Source organism: Haliotis cracherodii, unplaced genomic scaffold (assembly GCF_022045235.1).
Source record: "Haliotis cracherodii isolate W230 unplaced genomic scaffold, xgHalCrac1.p SCAF_8, whole genome shotgun sequence".
Lineage (NCBI taxonomy): Eukaryota > Metazoa > Mollusca > Gastropoda > Lepetellida > Haliotidae > Haliotis > Haliotis cracherodii.
The window spans coordinates 44,987,392-45,007,993 of record NW_027266341.1 but is presented as its reverse complement, the minus strand read 5'-3'; the positions used below and the strand labels follow the sequence as shown (position 1 = coordinate 45,007,993).

The window sequence follows — 20,602 nt, the reverse complement described above, 5'->3', positions numbered from 1 at the left end:
CACTATTGACACTGTAAACTACAGCATATAATGAATGTCTGTGTACTTATTCACCTTAACATCAAGTACAAATACCAAATATACGAACAGCAATGTTCACGCATGACATCACTACCGGTGATCTCTTTCACAAAATGGTGTCTTCACTGGCAGTAATATGTATTTTGTAAAAATGAGTGATGTCAGTAATAAGAATGGATCTGACAATCCCCGTTCTATCACGTCTACCATTGTAGCTTATAGACAAGTATGCTATGATTATTATTCCATGCATATAAGCAACAAGTATATGAATAAATCTCTCAAAACAGAAGAAAATGACACATAGTTAACCTTTTTTAAACAAGTACAATTTTCAAAATACAGTGTTCATTTTCACACATGATTCAACTCACATGGTTCTTCCTGGGCCAATTAGATAGGGCCATAGGAAATATATCATTGGGTTCTTAATGTATTAGAGCTTGAGCCAAACAGTGATCTTATTGCTCATGTGCATAAGGAAAAGTAACAGTCTCAGGCGATCATTAAAATGTAGTTTCGGTATTTACACGTACTAGGAACTGTTGGTATCCTAATTCCTTCACAGTACAAGTGACATATCAGAGCGTCAGTTAACTCATCGACACAACCGGGCCCCATGACATGACGACAGTAGGGACACAGGACACTAGTTGGTGATATGATCATAAACAGAGCTGTACTTCATGAAACAATTCTGCAACTGATCTTGAATATAGGCTCGGCTTACTTATATTTTTACAGGTGTCAATTCAAGGTTAGAATGACCTTATTTTAAAATGTGTGCTTTCAAACAATTTGTAAAAATCGATTGGATGATTGCGATTGAATCGACCTAATCTCTTACCAATGAAATATACAGACACATGCCAGGGTGATGGAGCATTAGTGGCACATTGCTCATTAGTTCTTCAAGAAGTGCAGTCATACGAAGCTAGTGGGAATGCACTTAGACGAAGACACAGTAAAAGCTGGACTAATGACATGGGCTGAACCATTCATATTTAATGCATCTGTAAATACCCAAGCAGAAGCCCACGTTGTAACTGACTAGCTGCACATATGAGGTATTGAGGACCTGTACATGGTCTCCTTAATTCTGGGTAGCACAGAGCTCGCAACAAATGAACCATACGACTTTTTCTATACGATGTATAATTTGGATACATGCTTAGATCAATAAATATAAATATGCATTGTCAATGCAACTAGCGGTGACAGTTATATAAATGGACTACTGAAAGTCAGTGATGACACCAGGTGTTCGCGGAAAGGGTCAGCATGTCCTGCCCTACCGGTGAAAAATGTTCACCTTCTAGCGAATTAATGATTTGACGATATTGCGAATCAGTCCTGGCCTCGAAGCAATGAGCCTCGTGAATTTCGAAAAACCATAAATGTATGTAATCAAATATGTGCAGGACATTCACAACACATCAATTATTAAAGGCTTTTACAAGAGAGAAATGTTGACTTCAATCACATGGGTAACATATATAATTATTAATATCAACCGCACAGTGCTTGTGATTCGTCTGTTCGAAGAAGTATAACGATATAAATCAGCGATGGGAAATATCAGTGCCATGTTAAAACACACCCACAGCTGCTTTTCTTGTCCCATCTTTTTACATTTGGTTCCAGTCATTCATAACAAAGAAAAAACAATGCTCTATGATGTTTACTCTCCAGAGATTACTTCTCAGCCTCTTCTGTGTCGCCAGCTTCAGCTCCAGACACATTCTACAAGGACATGGATGTGTGAGTCGTAAAGCCAGTATTCGATTAATAAACTAGCCTCCAACGAAATAAATGTTATCGATCTATACCATCTATAATGAACGTTTGTGTCCAGGCCATTATAGACTGTCTTTGTAAACATAACTGAACTCAAGTTACCCTTAATAGTTTATTAGAAATTCTTGGTTTCACTTCCCTTACTTCAATAACTGAACGGCTATCGAAACACTTTAGATGCTTTCGGGTCTACTTGCGAGAGCCACTATTCCCATTGAATTCCTCTCTCCAAATCTCTTAGGATTTAATCCGATGACGTTATTTAATTTCACTTGATCTTGGTTATTTCAGGATAAGTATAGAACGGTTAACGTTACAAGGTTTATATTCAGTTTGTTAGTGCTCCCCAGAAGAAGAACAATAAATCGATGTCATTATGTCGGCCAGTGTGTTTGAAGACACCACCACATGTACTTATAATGAGATGATAAGAGAAGAAATAGAGCAACGATGATATCCAAACAGTTTCTCGAAATGCCTTTACAAAAGAAAGTTTCTAAGAACAACGTTGATTTTGAAAAGATTGAGCCGAATTGTAATTAAAAAGTAGAATCGATGCCACTGTCATATTATAACTAAAGAAAGGCTATGGTTATCGGCTGAAGGTGGAAAAAAATCAATTTATACACAGTACAGTCCATTCGACATCAGGAACAACATTCTAATTGGACTGAAGAAGATGCACAGAAGAATAGTACATTTTAAAAGGAAACGAGCATAAATTTGTGTACGACATAACAATGACACCTGTGAACCACTTAGCTTATGCATACATGTAACTTACATTAGAATATTTACGTGCATGTGGGTAAATGAATGAGTGAGTGTGGTTTTACCCCCTGTTTAGCAATATTTCAACAGTATCACGGTAGGGGACAAAAACATGTGGGAATCGAACCCCGGGTCTTCGCCGTATCGAGCGTGTCCTTGATATACAGCGGGGTTGAGTCTTGGAAGGTTGGTTGGACATGAAAAACATGGCTTGATGTACTCAGCAATATTACAAATAGTCTCGGCCAGGTAAACCATAGCTTTTACAAGCAACGTCACTGAGACCACCCGACCCAATTTAGTGTCTCAAGGACCATTTTACCCGAGGCTGAACGCTGACTATGTTTAAGACTGTACTAGTAGTTTGTTCAAAATCAAAGAGAATGGTAAGTAGAGTCACTATGGTAAGTTCGTCGACTGTATCTTTCAGGGTACACATGTTTCAGGTACATTATTTGCTAGGATCTGCTGACGGAGCCACACCAAAGGCTTATTTTCAGTAGATGCTACGTTCTGTCTACACAGCAGTTCTCATTCATCCAGCTATGCTACCTTACACTGATCAGGTTCAAGATATAGTCTTTTGTCTTGCAGCCGTTTCGAGAGACAGTACTCTTGTTCTTTGTTTTGAAGGGATTCAAGCGTAACAGTATTGTTTGAAGCCAATTTATTCAATCAAAACATAGTTACATAAAACTTATACATTCATTATCATATAGAAGATGTGCATATCTAGTTTATAGCAAATTCACTTGATGTCTAACTGAGGCGGGACACTCCCTTTAAAAACAAGTTTTTTCCTCTCACTCAAACCTGCTGTGGCCGTCATCTCACATATCACTTCAGATTTGATAATGCCCAGACACTCTACACACAAGATGTCGACATGTTGATGATACACATATCGCAGTTCCGTTTCATTTCGACAAATTTTGACAGAGTTACTGCCCCTGTTTTACGGAGCTTCATGAAATCTACTCCTCCTTCAGTTTCCAGAGTATATCACAATATCTAACTGTAACTATAAATATAGTTAGTTTCCTTGTTTAAGGCTTTTGTGGGTGAGCTACATCCTTATGGCATTAGCATTCAGTCTGGATTACTAACAACAAAATGTTCTGCACAATGTGTTTCAAATGCAGTGCCATCTACTGTTGTTATTTCATAAAATACAAAGAAAATATGAACTCGTTAAAAGAATTCATGCGGGGGATGTTGTGCTTCTCAGAGCACTCTTGTTGTAACTTTGTTAGGGATAGTATGTGCACTTGTGTGCAAGTGTGAAGTATTGTTATAATCAGCCAGCCCTTGCTGCCAGAAGCCGTTTCAGGCTATTTTCCCAGGGGTTGGTGACAGCAATAGTATAATGTTGCAGCTAAGACTTAAAAGTTAATTGTCTTGTGTGGAGTCTTAGAGGTCGTGACCTGATCAACCGCGATAAGCATCCCACCAAGAATTTCAGATATAGAGTTGGACGAATGAGTTTGAAAAATGAGAGCAGGGAATTTTGAGATATGAAAGAAGTAGGACATGTTTCTAAGAGAGTCTAAAAGGATTGTGTTTAGGGAATAGAGGACATGGTCCAAGCCACTGTGCAAGTTACTGTCCGAGCCAGTGTACAAGTTACTGTTTAAGTTACTATCCAAATTACTAAGTTACTATCCTGCAACTGTCCTGCTGTCGTCTTGCAAGTGTGCTGCAGCTGTTCATTATATTACGACTTATTCTTGGAATGTGTGATATATTAGAGAGAGAGAGACACAGAGAGAGAGAGAGAGAGAGAGAGAGAGAGAGAGAGAGAGAGAGAGAGAGGTTATCACGCTAGTGTGTTTGGGAATAGCGAGCAAAATACGCAGTGTTTATTCCTAATACAGGAATTTTTACCACCCCAAGCACACAAGCGTGATAATCTCTTTATCATATAATGTCATTCTTTAATTCTATGCTTGGAAATTGCATTGCGAGTTTTGCTGGAGTGCGCGCATTAATATTTATTACGCCACAGGGTAAGTGATGTGTCAGTCGGTCAGTAACAGTAGCCAATATAGTTCCAACTAAAATCTGTTTCTTATACAGTGGCGTAGCAACATGTACGCAAAACAAAAATTGTTTTACTTGCCTTTCGCGGCAATCCATCAGTCTGTCCGAAAGAGTAACTGCCCTTTGTCAAAGGGAAGCTACACTAACCCTAGTCTATGAGACGACACGGCCACGTATAGACGTTGTTGGCAGTCTGTCCTGTCATAACGTTAAGCGCACCCAGATCTACACACAGCGACAAAACGAAACAAGGTAACAATTCAAACATATTTCGGCCAAATCCAACTATTTTGATTTGTGGAAAAGGTTTCAAGCCGCAGAGGTCGAAAAGCACAGATATGGCTACTGATTCCACTTGGCTAGGCCTGGCGCTCTCGCAAAATTGTTTCGAAATTTATATCTCCAAAGTTGCCAAAACTTATTAAGTGCCTTAGCTACATCGCAGTTAGACACCGATTTTCAGTATATCAGACTGTTCTTTCGACAATGAAAGCAATTATCCCTTTAGTTTATCCAGGTTCCCGATGGTTAATTCTGACTCGATCGCCGAAAGACAAAGGCGACGCCATGTTTGTTTGTAAACACTGAAGGTAATCCCTACTTTGATATTTGCATCTCTATCCGCATATGCCCCCAACGGATATCGTTTTTATTCGTTGGCTTTATCCTGCCGAGAAACCTACCCATTATATGATAAATACACATATGTATAATGATATCTTATCCTTGTGACAGATCATCAATATTTCCAATCTCATTAAAATCAAATCTTAGTTCTCGCTATCGCTAAACAAGGATCTGAGGACATCCCAGTAGGGGTCACGTCAGAACGAGCTTTCATCCGACCAATCAGAGCGTCGCTTACCAGATCATGAAAGTGACAGTCGGAATGTGATTTCTAATCATGCATCCTCGAAAACTTAAACATGGGATATTCCGAACGATAGGTAAGGGTTTAACGACTGAATCCATACAATCTAGACCATCTATTAGCATCATTCACTGAAAATTGTTCAGTTTTGTCAACAAAAAATTCACATTATCTGAAACATAAATCTCTCGAAAAAATCATTACAATCATAGACAATTGGTAAGTGTCCTGTCCGTCTTAATGAAAATGTATGTCCTTAGGGTAAGTGTAAATAATTCAAGACGTGGATGAGGGTAGTGTCTTAATCATTCTAACATAGCTAGAAAATACACGGGGGCTGCATTGCAATCTCATTAATATCAGATCTAAGTTCTCGCTGCCGCTAAACAAAGATCTGAGGACATCTCATTACGGGTCACGTCAGAACGACCTTTCGCGAACTTCGTCCGATGAAACAACTAACAAGAAGTCGACATCAGCCAATGAGAAAGCAACTTTCTCTAGCTTTACGGCACTGGTTTCAACCTGGCGACTTCCATTTCAAACAACGCTTGAAAAATATGTTTAAACAGTTCTCGATTAAAATTTTGAAAACTAAACAAACAAACATTCCGGAATGTCTAATTTATAGTTGCGATTGTATGGCAGTGCTTCCCACGGACTCTGCAACGCCTCCTCTGTTCAAATGTTTATTCAACCGAAGCGAGAGATAGACGATAACCTTGACGGAGTCAGTCGTATGGGCCGTAACTGTCGTTCGGAGTAAACCGTGTTAACTTTTTCGAGGTTGCATGATTAGAAAACACATTCCGACTGTCACTTTCATGATCTGCTCAGCTTGGTTCCTTATTTAGGTATGCCATATTTACGCCAGCGCAGCATACCCAGGGAACCAGGCTGCGGTATGCAACGCTTTGATCGGTCGGATGAAAGGTCGTAGTGACGTCCCCCAGTAATGGGATGCCTTTTCACCTCTGTTTTGCGATAGCGAGAACTAAGATCTGATTTTAATTAGATTGGTTGCATTGTAAAAGAAATACCGAATCTACGTACCAACAACAAATAAAACACAAATATGAATTGTATGACGTGGATGTACGAAACATACTTTATATATCATTTCTGTCACAACATGTTGCAGAACAAATGCAATAATGCATCTTCAAAATCGTGCGCTTTACAATTAAAGCGACAATCGTTATAAAATCTCTACTAAAATCAGAGCCCAGGGTACAATTCCGACTAAAGAATACGCATGTGGTTTTGAATCACTACCAAATAGTGATGTTCATTGGTGGCAGCTTTCACAATAATTAATACTAACAATAATAATATAAAGCGACAAAACACTTTCCATATCCAATAGAATTCGGTGCATAAAGCAGAGTGTATTGTCCAATTCCGACTATATCATGAGCATGTGTTTATGAAATCACTATCAAATAGTAATGATACCAGGTATTAGCGAAAAGGTGAGCATATCCTGGGTGGCATCCGTCACAAACACATGCAAAGGCAAGTCAATTGTTCACCTGAACATACATATAAAACTATAAAACCCTATGGAAGACCTACCGAATCCTTAAATGTTGTAAACCCTGATCAAACAACCTTTGAGCACGAATCGTATGGTGCTATCTGAAAGCTTCGTAAAATTGTACCTCGAAAGTTGTAGACACCAAAGACTAGAGCTGGGATATGATCGCCATAAAGGGAAAGCTGAGCCATCCCCTTGTCACACAGTCTTGTGAAGTGCTTTTTGTCACTCTGAATCTGTCTGTATAAATCTAAATATGAACCAGATGAGGCTGTTTAAGGGGTCTGTTATAGTTCTATTTTAGGTGAGTATTTCAGTGGAAGGAAATTGGAGTTTGACCATCTTTAAGATATTTCATCATCGATGTACCTGAAGCTTAAGTTAAACTTCTTGGTCAAATTCCCTTGTTTTAAGTAAATGTCAAAGATAAGATTTGTGGAAGGAAAACTTCGTTATTACAATCGTAATAAAAAAAATGTTCGTCCATAAATCTTATCTTTACTTAGTGCTCCAACTTATAAATGCCTATCAAAGAAGTTCCCTTGTTTTGTTGTTGGCAATCCCAGCAGAAAGTCCAGTTCCTATGCAAAAGGAAACGGGGTCAGCCAGAAGGGGAGCACATTTGGTGCTCATGGTGCCCGGGTACCCACCTCTTGTACACATCTCTTATCCTCAAATTTCTCACGGATATGATCAATGAAGCATTTCACTAAGTGTTATCTCCGTACATTTCCGATTTCGACAATTGTGTCCTAAACCTTTGAGGATAGAGCTGTAACTAACTAAAGGTCACCATGTGTAGTAACAAATGTCCCAGGGATCAAGGAATGAAGCTTTCCCTTAAGCGTGTCGTGTTGGGTAGGAATAGTTGAAAATCACATGAAGCAGTCGGACCAGCAAGATGAATCTTTAAAGTTCTGCGGTTCTGTCGGAATTCCCGGTGTTTCAACATGTGATATTAGTAAATCCACATCTCTGGTAGCATCAAAATGTTTGCGATATGTATTGTATATCAATCCAACCGAGTTCTATTTGGTGTGTGTCAAGAGCGTACCCTTGCCCCACTACCTTTCACAATAGAACAACGGTTACATTTCGAAATTGAAACATGTGAACCGTGGTCAGTGGTGCGTAAACTACACGACATGCTTACGGTGTCGTATTTTACCCAGACAGCACCACCAAAACTAATTGCAAAATATACTGATCAAGGATGTGTTTCACACATGCTTTACTTTAACTATTGGCGACTTTTTGAGAAACTGTATCCCCTTTCTCACAATTATGGGCGATACATACGGAGTTGCTAGTGAGGCCAAATGTAACTATCGGGACAACAATCCGGGAATAAACATAAACGAAACGATGACAGCACATTCCTGATCTAATGCACATGCACAAAATGTTGCCTTGTCGTAATATTTGATTACGTGTCTCTCACCCCGAACCAGTCTTTGTTTTGAAAACAACATCCATGAATACATACAGACTTTCATCCCTTATATTCGCGGCGTAAGCATCATTTGGTTTCCATTAGTTAGGACCTAAGGACATGGTTTGTTTCTACGTGGTTTGCTACACACAGCCTGAATACCTTATATATTCCGGCAAAGAATGCTGACAAATATTCAATCGATTTAGTGGGGGACACCTACATTATGCTGCAAAGGCCTGAACAGTCCGATACCCTCACGAGCGCAGCATATAAACACTATATGAAAACTTAATGAGGCACTTATAAGCCAGCTAGTGATTCACAAACAGGGACATTTACACCATGGTAAGAAGTAGGCAGGCATCATATGCCGTCTCCTGGGGAATGCAATATACTTGCTGCTGTCTGAGTTCAAGCGTTTCTATTGAAATATTTACCAGAACAGATCAGAACTTACACACAGGCCGGGGTACTCGGCATATCAGGTACACGGGTACAAACAACATATACATGGAAATATGGCGCGATGGTTTATGTAGGAGATTTTACAGTTTTCATGAGGAGTTTTTTTCAAAACTTTCATTTCAACAATTAAACGGTTCCTTAAATTCAAGCATATTTGGGGTTTTAACATATGAATTTGGATCAAATATTTTTCGTTGGTGATTTTAAAACTGAGAGTGAGTATGATTTTAGCAATATTCCAACAACATCACGACGGGGACACCAGAAATAAGCTTTACACATTGTACCCTCGTGGGGAATCGAACTCGGGCCTTCGGCGTAACAAGCGAAAGCTTTAACCACTAGGCTATCCCTCCACCCGTTTGAAACTGGACAAAGAATAATATAAGGGAATTCATCAGCAACATCGCTCATGAGTTTAAACGTTCGTTCATTGGCGGGAATTTTGTGCCACCTACCTAATTCAATGATAAATGATGGCACGAGGTTTAAAACAAAAATTAACAGGCGAAGAGATCTAAGTTCATGATATCAATCACTGGATTGTCTAGTACAGACACGATTATTTACAGACCGCCGTCATATAGCTGGAATATTGCCGAGTGCGGTATTAAAAAACCCAACAAGCATGCAAAAGATATTAAAATGCGACTTTGTGTGGGAGGAAAGCCGTAATGGGAGTTTAAGTGCCTAAAATATGCTCAGACCAACGCTAAACCAAGCAAGCGTTATAGGGTTATATGTAGACCGTGCTATGAGATCACCTGTTTAAATGTCCTTATCACACACTCTGGTATGGTTAGAGTTCAATAAGTACAAATGTTGTTTATTGCACAGTATGATAAAAAATAGGTAATCGATACAAACATGCATTGCATACAATGTCACGTTTAATGATGAGCCTCAACAGAACATAAGGCCTCACGTGTAAAGGTCACAGGATAGTGACATGTGTAAAGGCCGTGACAAACGAGCACCCTTGCTATTGACGACTGATATGTTACTGCAGCCGGGAGGAAGTGGGGTGGAAGACATTTAGCCAGATCATTAAATAATGCTAAAGGTGTAGGTTTCAGACAATTGGAACGAATTTAGAACGATATGATATTGTCTTTGTGAAAAACGTTCAAATAACAAGTCATCACATCGTGCCATCCACATGTCGACACAAATGCTAAAATCACGTTGATTTAAAGCAGCCATCCTCCGTGGAAAAACATTGATCGATGAGCGGTGTATGCTGTTCGGCTGGTAAAAGACACATTCTCATTCCACATTTCTTTTAGAATGAGATGATATAACATGGCTTCAATAAGAACTACTCATGACGGTTCATCCTTCTACAATCTCTACTCTTACCTGAACCCTCGAGCTGTCAATACCGCAGAGATTCACAGCCCGGTAGCAATCGGATGCTGATTTGCAAACAACTCCATCGACAGTTTCCCGTATCCTGTCCCCATTGAGTTGTGCTACTGAACAGTGGTCATTGCGGTCGATCACTAGCAAGGGTATGAGAGAAGCGACAGATAAAAGGCCACTTCATCCGTGGTGATTGGACATGGTACGTAGCTGACGTGTGTTTGAGTGGAGTTATTAGAGTCAGTAAAGTGAAATGATGTCACAGAGCTTGCCTGATATGGAATAACATGACAGTGTGCTATACCATGTAGCATGATACATTACAGAGTACCAACCTATACCCTCAAAGGCAGTAGGAACCACTATCACTTCTATACTAAATACAGCGCGTGTTTGCAGACATTTAGAAATTAGAATAATTATTCATTGTTGTGAACCTCAAACAAAGGTTTGTTTGGATACCGGGAACCCGCTGAAGATCATGTACCCAACTTATTTATACAAATGGTACATGTGTTAATGATGTCCAATTTATTGATCGGAATACAAGCTTGTGATATATTGATTGTTTTTGAAATCTACAATATATTTGCATAGTCTTCAGTAATGGGGGCACCTGTGACCCAGTCACTTATAATTGTGGATTCGAATCCCGATTCGCCTCGATTATGTTTCTAAGTCTGTCAGCACCATACCCATGCTCGTTGGTTTCACCATAGGGATAAACGTCTGAGACCTGCATCACTTAGGGCTTTCCTCCCACATTAAGCGGATACCCCGTGATATATCTGGAATACTGCTGAAAGAGGCGTTGAACCCAACTGAACTAAATGCACTCGCTTTTAAAGCTACCTCTACCTAGTTCTCACGGCTTAAAGCCGACGGGAGTCGCAGAACAGTCAATCTTTGTAGTCAGACTTATGTGTGTATTGGCTGATTGAACAGCATCGTACCTTGACGTCGTAGGCGGTTTCTTATGTAATCTGAAAGTGGTTTATCCAAACTATTTTTCTGACCGTGGCGTAAAACATCCATTTACTCACTCATTTGAAGCTGCGATAGAATACCATTAAAATGTACAAAGTGGTGCCGACAGCTAGCCCCGACAGCTAGCGCTGTGTGAGAACCAGGCTCTCTATATCATGAATAATGCAATTGTTAAGTGTTCAGTAAAACAACACATTAGCTTTCTGTAATGGTTGTTCTCGTTCGTTTGGGAGTGTCCGGGGATATCTGGCTAATAAACAACTTCTAAGGTTGATGGGCGACATTATGAGCCCCAAGAGGACAACAAAAGATGTGTGTGTGTGTGTGAGAGAGTGCCGACGTCTGGTGGGGTACACTCATACTTTCAAATACGTCGTTTATATACGGGGAGATGATGTGGTTACACCGAAGTCAACAACATGTATGTTTTCTATTTTGTGACATAGCCTACTCTCCTGCATATGAATAAACCTGCTTCCTTTTTGTATGGCAGTATGTTGTGGTACTTGCCTTGGGATCTGTTTCTAAATTCGTAACCTGTTTCCTAGATCCCAGTCTAGTCTGTTGTGTTTTTCATATGATACCATATATCACTGCCAGTGATTCTAGTGTAGAGTGTCTGGATAGTCTGCTAAGAATGGGTCCCAACCTATGCTCGTCAAAGGAGACTAATTAATTGATCGGGTGGTCAGGTTCTGTCACTTGGTTGATTGCATCTCATCCTACCCTCCCGGAGTGGGACAGTCTATTCTGATCTCCTTATGTCATACATACTTCACACATCACAGTCTATTCTGATATGCTTTTCGTGTCGTATGGGCGGTGGGGTTGCCTGGTGGTTATAGCGATTGCTCGTCACGCCGAAGGCCCAGGTTCGATTCCCAAAAGGGTACAATGTGTGAAGCCCATTTCTGGTGTTCCCCGCCGTGATATTGCTAGAAGATTGCTACAAACGGCGTACAACCATTCTCAATCTCATGTCGTAACATACATCACATACCACAGTCTCCTCTGATCTGCTCCTCATGTCAAAACATACATAACATACCACAGTCTCCTCTGACGTGTTCCTCGTGTCGTAACATACATAACATACCACAGTCTCCTCTGATCTGCTCCTCATGTCAAAACATACATTACATACCACAGTCTCCTCTGATCTGCTCCTCATGTCGTAACATACATAACATACCACAGTCTCCTCTGATCTGCTCCTCATGTCAAAACATACATTACATACCACAGTCTCCTCTGATCTGCTCCTCGTGTCGTAACATACATAACATATCACAGTCTCCTCTGACGTGTTCCTCGTGTCGTAACATACATAATATACCACAGTCTCTTCTCATCTGCCACAGGGAAACCCCCCATCCAGCCACAAGCCAGAACCATCAGGAGCAGTGTACCACATTCCGTGCAACTGTGGACAAGCTTACATAGGAGAAACATCTAGGCCCCTCAAAACCCGAATTAAAGAACATCAAAGCTCAGTCTCCAAAGATGACTCTAAATCAGCTCTATCAGACCACATCCGTGACAACCCAAGCCACAACATCCAGTGGGAGAGAGTCACAACCCTCGCCACCAACCTCAAAGACTTCAAGATCAGGAAACTACAAGAAGCCATCAACATCAAAAGACCGTGACCAAGGCTATTACATCCCCCTGGCGTACCATCAACTCATCAAAGACCCCAATCAGCCATAATCCCGTGGTTTACATTACTGGCTTCATCCTTTGTTCATGGCACTGACTTCACCCATGGTCATCATCACTGCCCTTGTGTGAACACAACAGGCTTCTCTACTCCAGTATACAATATCTACCTACTGTATAAACATTGCCTCCTACGTGTATATATACTTTCTTACTGCACTCTGAGCACTTTTTTGATTTGGCTATTTGAGTTTTGATATTGAATGGCATAATCAATATCAAAACTCAAATAGCCAAATCAAAAAAGTGCTCAGAAAACCACTAGCCAAACCTAAAATCCTACACCCCTCTAAAAGAATTGACAGATTAATTACAAAACTCCAAACAGGACACACGAACCTAAATAACCACCTAAAACAACTTAAAAGACACACCACAGGCAACTGCCCCCACTGCAAACAACCAGAAACCACAGAACACGCACTCATCCACTGCACCCACTACCAAACACACAGAACCACTCAAAATAAACTAGAAAACTTCAAGGCCCTCAATCTGAATAAGGTTCCTACTCTAGATGAAATACTAAACCCTCAAAATAAACTAGAAAACTTCAAGGCCCTAGGCGTATTCCTAATCAAAACAGACCTAATTAAGCGCATCTAAAAACTAATTAATCTACCAATCCAAAATCCAATAAACATACAAACACCCACCTCACCCGGCTCCCTTAGTTCCCTCCTCCAACCACCTCGGCATTTATTCCAAATTTAAAAATTTCAAAAAATCAATATAAGCAACCCCTAAAAGCCCCCTCTTGGGTTGCACACACCACTTCCACCCTTCTCGGAATACACTAAATGGTCCGGCCAGGCCCGTGTGCGAAATACGCTGCAGTCGGAAGGCGCACGTTAAATCTTCTATATCAGTCAGTCAGTCAGACTCTGTAAATCACTTGCTTGATAACGGTGTTAGAACCTACACCGAAACGTCGCTCTTAATTGTAATAAAGAAGTTGTTCATCAATAAATTCTTATCCTTGCCGAGAACATGATACTATATGTCAACATACGTACGTTGGTGTAAGTACATGCAATGGATCTACACACAATCACAAGTAAATCCTAACTAACAACCATGTATAACATTAGCAGATCTGCAGATACTGTAGGTGGTATTTTCAGGTGGTTTTGTGACCATGCAGTGTAACAGCATCACATTTCGAAAACCAATCAAGTAAACATGGCTATTTCAAAAACAGGTAAAACAGGTAAAACGGGTAAACAGTTGTGCTCGAGAAGCTTAATAGTTTACATGCACATGTTGTTCCTCACAAGAAAACGAGAAAAACAGTTCGTGGTTCCTGTCATTTTTGATACTGTGTGCGACATGTATTTATTACAAATGGAACATCCTCTTTCAGAAGAATCGCCGAGAATGGCTTAGTTATTCACATTCCATCACTACGCGTCTTGCTGTCTTCATGCTGCTTGTCATCACAAACATGAAAATGTGAGTCGTCTGCAATGTATTAAGCGATCCTTGTTTATTCACACTACAGGATATTTACCACCCCAAAACAATCGAGATTCCTTTATCATTTAAATCATTCATCATAAATCAATAATTTTAAAGCATAAAATAATCTCGATCAGTAAGATTTCCAGGCAATCCATAGGTCCGCCAGCTGGAGTAATTGCTGTCGACAAAATGAAGCAAGGTAAAAGAGAATTTTCTTTTTTCTTTGTTAATTGTTCATTGTCTTGTGAAGTTGTGAAGTTATTTACTGATTTAATAATTTTGATCTGTATGTGCCGATTTCTGGGTTCACCTAAGCGTTTTGATGCTGGAGTCAACAGGTTACACTGTTACTTGGATAGCAATAAGCCCAGTATTTGTCTAAATCCCCAATTGCTAATTCTGACTCTATAGCCGACAGACAAGTGCGACGCCATGTTTGTAAACACTGAAAGTAGTACCTGCCTGGCTTTTTATATATTCATATTTATCCCGAAAATTAACCCAACAGATACCGTATTTATCCGTTAGCTTTATACTGTCGTGAAATATTCTCATAATATATATATGTTTGATATGTTAACCGTGCTAATTGATAGTATGCTAGTTCTGCGTGTCAAGATGCTATTTGTTTGGTATCCGGTAGCCTGATTCCTGACCTCAATATCGATAATTGGATCACTTGGTCCTCTGTGCGTTATCAACATAGGAATTAACATATGAATTTTGCTGAAATAATATGACTGTATTAGGGAGTGTAGAGATGTTCGCTGGTATACAGTATGACATATTTAAAGAAACATTGTTAAGATTTTAGTATTGACACATCAAGATATTCATAATAAGCATAGCGTATGAACAAGAAAACATAAGTCACCGATACATTCTTGAAACAGGCAGATTTAGGAGTCCAGACGAAGGTTTCATTAGACTGTTGCAAATGAGAATATAAAACAGCACACTATATGTTATAGCGATCTTTCAAATATCCACATAAATACTCGACATCTAAGAGTGTTAAACTGCCCCGAATCCTACCTTTAACCGCGCGTGCCAAAGTCTCAGACGTGCAGCTTCTTTATGTGTGTTGATCCAGCTTTACAGTACTGCATTGCGTTGCTGTATTGACGACTAGTAGGTGCGCTTGACTGCAATCTCATAACGCTCTGTTATTATCAGCAGTTGGAAGATGCGCAGACACTTGATTAGATACTATGCGAGCCAACGAGGGTTTGGGGTTCCTTAAACATGTGGAAGACGAGAAACAAATAAAGAAATCGATTTTACAGGACATTAATCGTTATTTGTTTTTCTTCCACACATCATTTTAAGAATTAAATGTTGGAAGCTATTGGAGTAATTATATGCATTAAGATCAATACAACTCCAACTATCTATTCTATCACCAACGTTACGACATCCTATGCTGAAATGGTTCGCGTAACGGATCTCACTGAGTCTAGTTTTTTAACGGGCATGCATCATTAAGTTGCTCAAACATGCTACCGCATCACATGTCCTGACATGCACAGTAACTGTACACTATGTGTTTTGTACGACGGCTTTGTCGTGTTGCCTATATGGAAATAAGTATTCAAAGTCAGTTTCACGAATGCTTCAGATAGTATTAATATTCTGGGTAGATTAAGCAAGGCACCTTAGAAGGGCCAAGGGACACACTAACTATTATCACATGCTGGACTTTCCTTCTGCGTGTCAGTGCCATGTTTTTTCTCATCCAGTCTGTGTCATGAAAGACACAATAAAACAACGTTTGTTACCGGGAAGGGGCAATGAGTGTCTACGTAACGATGCCTGGGGAGTATGTCTTATTACACGCACATATTCATCCTGTTCGCAGCGCATTACAGTCATCTGAATATGTCTCAACATTTATGTCCGCATATGATAGTTCACTAAAATAGCCGAGTGCTTGAATGTGAGTGTAAACAAAAACATATTTGACTCGTTACCACGTTAACGCGTGTAACATGACCGTCCATCTCTCAGCGTGCATGATAGAAAGTATACTAAACATCACTTTAAGAGCAATGTTAAAACTCTGTGGTTTCACGTTTACAGGAATATATTTACATCAATATCCTTACTCCTGGATGTATAACACAGTTGTTTGCTCAGCTGGATTCATACAGTAAACATGAATGAATATTCTGTTGTACGCAGTCACTGGGGAATAACATTATCTTGAATAATCCTAGACAAGAGTGTTTTGCTGGTATATATATTCTCTTTTAATGAGCACATGTGGTGTTTGTAAAATAAGTATGATATTAGAAGTGAGTGAGTGAATATGGCGTACGTAGCTTTTAGCAATATTCCAGCAATATCACGGCGGAAACACCAGAAATGGGCTTCACACATTGTATCCATGTGGGGAATGGAACTCGGGCCAATGGCGTGTCAAGTGAACACTTTAACCACTAGGCTATCCCATCGCCCCCATTATATTGGTATCTCCAAGATTAATGTTTGCGTGCAACTGTTGTTTAGGAATACCACCTAGGGTTGTTAATACCATGCTGCGACTGATCTGAATAAACTGTCGTGTGCCTTCAACCTTATGTAAACTCCTGGAGCTTGATAGAGAATGGGTTCCCTATACAGGCGAACATTTAGACAAGTTGAAAGAATTGTTGATCGAATGTTTACCTCAGCTAGATGGAGAATCCTCAGAAAGCGAATGTTTTCATGTCGGTATAGCATTCTTTCATTACGCATGTAAGTAAATGTTTATGATTCACCAAGGTTTGTTCCTATGGAAATGAAGTTTCCTTGTTGTAGTCACATGTCTGCTGTGCTTGATTACACTAAGGAAAATTAAACGGCACACCATTCTTCGACAAACCTTCTCAAATACCATGTCTTTATAGCCCGGGTCATTAACACTGTTAAACCTTCCATACTTGGACATAACATAGGAGATGGGCGCCATTTGCACCCTATAAAATAATGTCAATGTGACAAAACCATTCTAAACCGATAATATGTACGTATATAGAGTACGTGTGGTTCCTAGATACGTTTTCAACTGAAACAACGATGTATTGTTATATTACCACTGGCAGGATCGAATCAATGTAAGTCAGCATATTGCATACACTAGTTCTCAGTATTTAGAACTACATGATTCATGTTAAATGTTTAATTGTGCTTTGCCAGCTTTTAACCTAACAAAATGTCACTTCGGGTGTCTATCCTAAATCATGTTATCACTTGTACAGAAGCAACAGATATGTATTTGTCCTCGGACGTGTCAGTGTTTACCCGGCTTAACGTACAACACTGATAAGTGATTCCGGAGAAACGTACATCTGCAATAATGTTTAACTCAATCTGCTGCTGATGGATGGATGGTCACACATGATCTGGTTAGTTTAGTAATACCACCAACTGCTGCGGCCAATTTCTGGTATTCATCCCGAACAGCATGCTTGCTCACCTCCCCATCCCGCTTGTTAAGGGATGACTGCCACTCCATACGGGATAGTTTACTGTCAGTCCATATGCGATAGTTTACTTGCTTATTGGATGATATTAGATAGGGCTGTCATAATGCTGACACAGTTCTGATTGTTTTTTCACACACATGATCGCTTAATCTGAATTCAACATGAATACAAACAGCGTGACGATAGCCCCGGGGAGTAATTTGCTACAGACAATTAATTTCCCCGCTTGGTACTGTGTTACATAGGTTGAATATCTGAAAATAACTTCGATCTTTTATAAATATAGGCACATGTCGATGTTACATTACGGTAACATCTGCTGAAATAAATAGTTTGAGTTATACTGTCAATACGTCAAACCTTTTCTATATTTAAATATGAATTACGTTATGCTTGATGTGACTGACGTGTAAAACATTCAACGATTATGGGTTTACGTCTAACTGTAGGTGCTGTATTAACTTGACGTCTTAACAATGGGATCAATGGACATAAATGAGTAATCAATCAACGTCAATTATATATCCACTATGGTGATAATAAACTCCCTGTGTCGACCTCGGTTGAAAACACTAAGTTTATAATGACCCATGATCGGTATAGAAAAACACACACCATTAGGACCAAAACAAAATAATTGTTGACATTAAATTGTATCATTCCCCGTGGCCGTCACAGATGGAGTGTTCACATTAACAATCCGAAGAATGGAAGCAGCTATAACACTATCTTTGCTTCATAGATCGATGACTCATCTGAACTATCCTCTCGTGTCACTAGCGCTGATGTTGTTGTCGCATTCAGGTCAATCAGGTCCGGAGAATCAGGGTCCTGGCAGCGTCCTCGTGTCATCAATGTTCATCTGCGGTCACGCCCACACTTCACTATTCCGCCGCGGAGATGAGGATCGGTTTAGGGGAGAGACCTCCTCTTCCCAAACAAGAAAATAGTTCTATCAAGTGTTCTTTCTTTCTCCTTCCAGGAGGCTGCCTCGTACAGCGTTATTTACATTCCCTCCTCACAGGTGTTTATTGTTTCAGTGAACCGTTGGGTAAGCATGTTGTGCAGCTCGTTAGCAGCAAGAACACATCACATGGAGAATCTCACAGGACTGAACAATTATTATTGTAAGATAGTATCATTACGTATACCGTAAGGCTTTCGCGATCGTTACTTGATATATGTGTGCTTTGCTGGTTTGGTTTGTGGAAAACAAATACTGATATTCACATATGTAGAAGACCTTATCGACTGTAGCGAGCATATCCATTTCAGACCATATCGGTATATGCTCTTTTGTCCACACCAACCTCCATATTTATATTACCATTAACGAACTTACTGACAGCGTACTGCAAAGCTCCAGCTTCTTCAGAATGCTGTATAACTGTCATGTATCTGGAGTAGGATTTATTGGAGCAAGTCTGGTGAAACAAAGCCTCGACTTCCATTACATAGCTGTCTTCTGTCAACTCGCGGGGAGCATGACATATGTATTCACTGGTGGGGCGGCGATGAGCGTTTCACGCTTCTTGTGTTTTGTTGAATTATATTTGTAAATCCATCAAATATGTAAATCATTATTTATAATGGCCTGAATAACGTTTATGATGTAGAGGTCACGACCTCGTACAAGGCTAACATTGAGTTGCGGAATTATGAAATAGTCGCAGTATATCATCCGTACTCATTTACCGTCAATGATGGCACAGAACCTTGAGATTCTTAGTCAATTACAAGATAGAAAAAGACTGTGAAGCCATATAGTTGGCAGTTCCATGGTCAATATTCAGTTGCCCTGTTGGTGACATACCCCACAGAGCACTCACTAGTGTTGGTGCATGACACCACCGTCATTGTAATTCAATGACCACTTCTCATTGTGGAGACACGATGGCTGGAAATACATCGCCAACATCACGTTCATTAACAGTGAAGGCTGTTATCAGGGCCTGGAGGAAGACATCACGTGGTCATGTTATACAGGCAGTTTCCGATCTCTCTCTATCCAAGGAAAGTGCCGATAAGTCTCACGCACGCTAGGTGTCGTCTGTAAATGGGTTTATTGTCTCTTGATACAGTCATGCGGTTCCTCCTGACACTATCAACCCCCAGAGTTAGTTCGAAGGAGACTAAGAGTACGGTACAACATTGTGTGTCAATAAACGTTTAGCAAAAGAACTTGTAATTAAACGTTTAACAGTTGTACACCTATCTAATATCCTAATTGAACAGACTCGTATTCAATGTCTGTGTTTTATTTACGAAACCAGAACCTAGAAATCATTTCAGCTGCCAAGTGTGATAAAAACATATAGTCCAGTAGGAAGATAGCGTCCCCGTTTCATTTCTTCAGACCTGAGCCTATGTTAGGTGTTCCACTACACTCCAAGTGATCCAGGTTTTTGTAGCAACTTCAATTATTATAGCAGCCAATTGACTCTAAATCTGCGATAGCAATATATTCCGTAAATTGCCCAAATTACACACAAAAATAGTTTCATATGTTAATTTGCCATAATTAGATATAGTGGTGCAAACGAACCATACCTTGCCGCTTGCGTAGCTTGTCCTTCCGCACAGGAAATCGTTTCTTTCTTACTCTTACTTATGTTTATGTCACACGCAATCCGCAAATTAACCGAACCAGGTTCAATCATAAAATCCGG

The 20,602-nt window shown here is 39.9% G+C and overlaps 1 protein-coding gene across 2 annotated transcripts in view; it reads right to left on the bottom strand.

The window, feature by feature from the left end:
* Positions 1–20,602, bottom strand: part of LOC139450107 (glycine receptor subunit alpha-2-like) — a 77,855-nt gene that overhangs the window by 49,729 nt on the left and 7,524 nt on the right. Inside the window, exon 2 of one of the 2 annotated variants that reach the window (XM_071231755.1) lies at positions 15,502–15,704. The exons of the other annotated variant lie outside the window; for it this stretch is intronic. The gene's annotated coding sequence lies outside the window, so the exon portion shown is untranslated. The remainder of the gene's footprint in view (positions 1–15,501; positions 15,705–20,602) is intronic. 2 annotated transcript variants of the gene reach the window in all.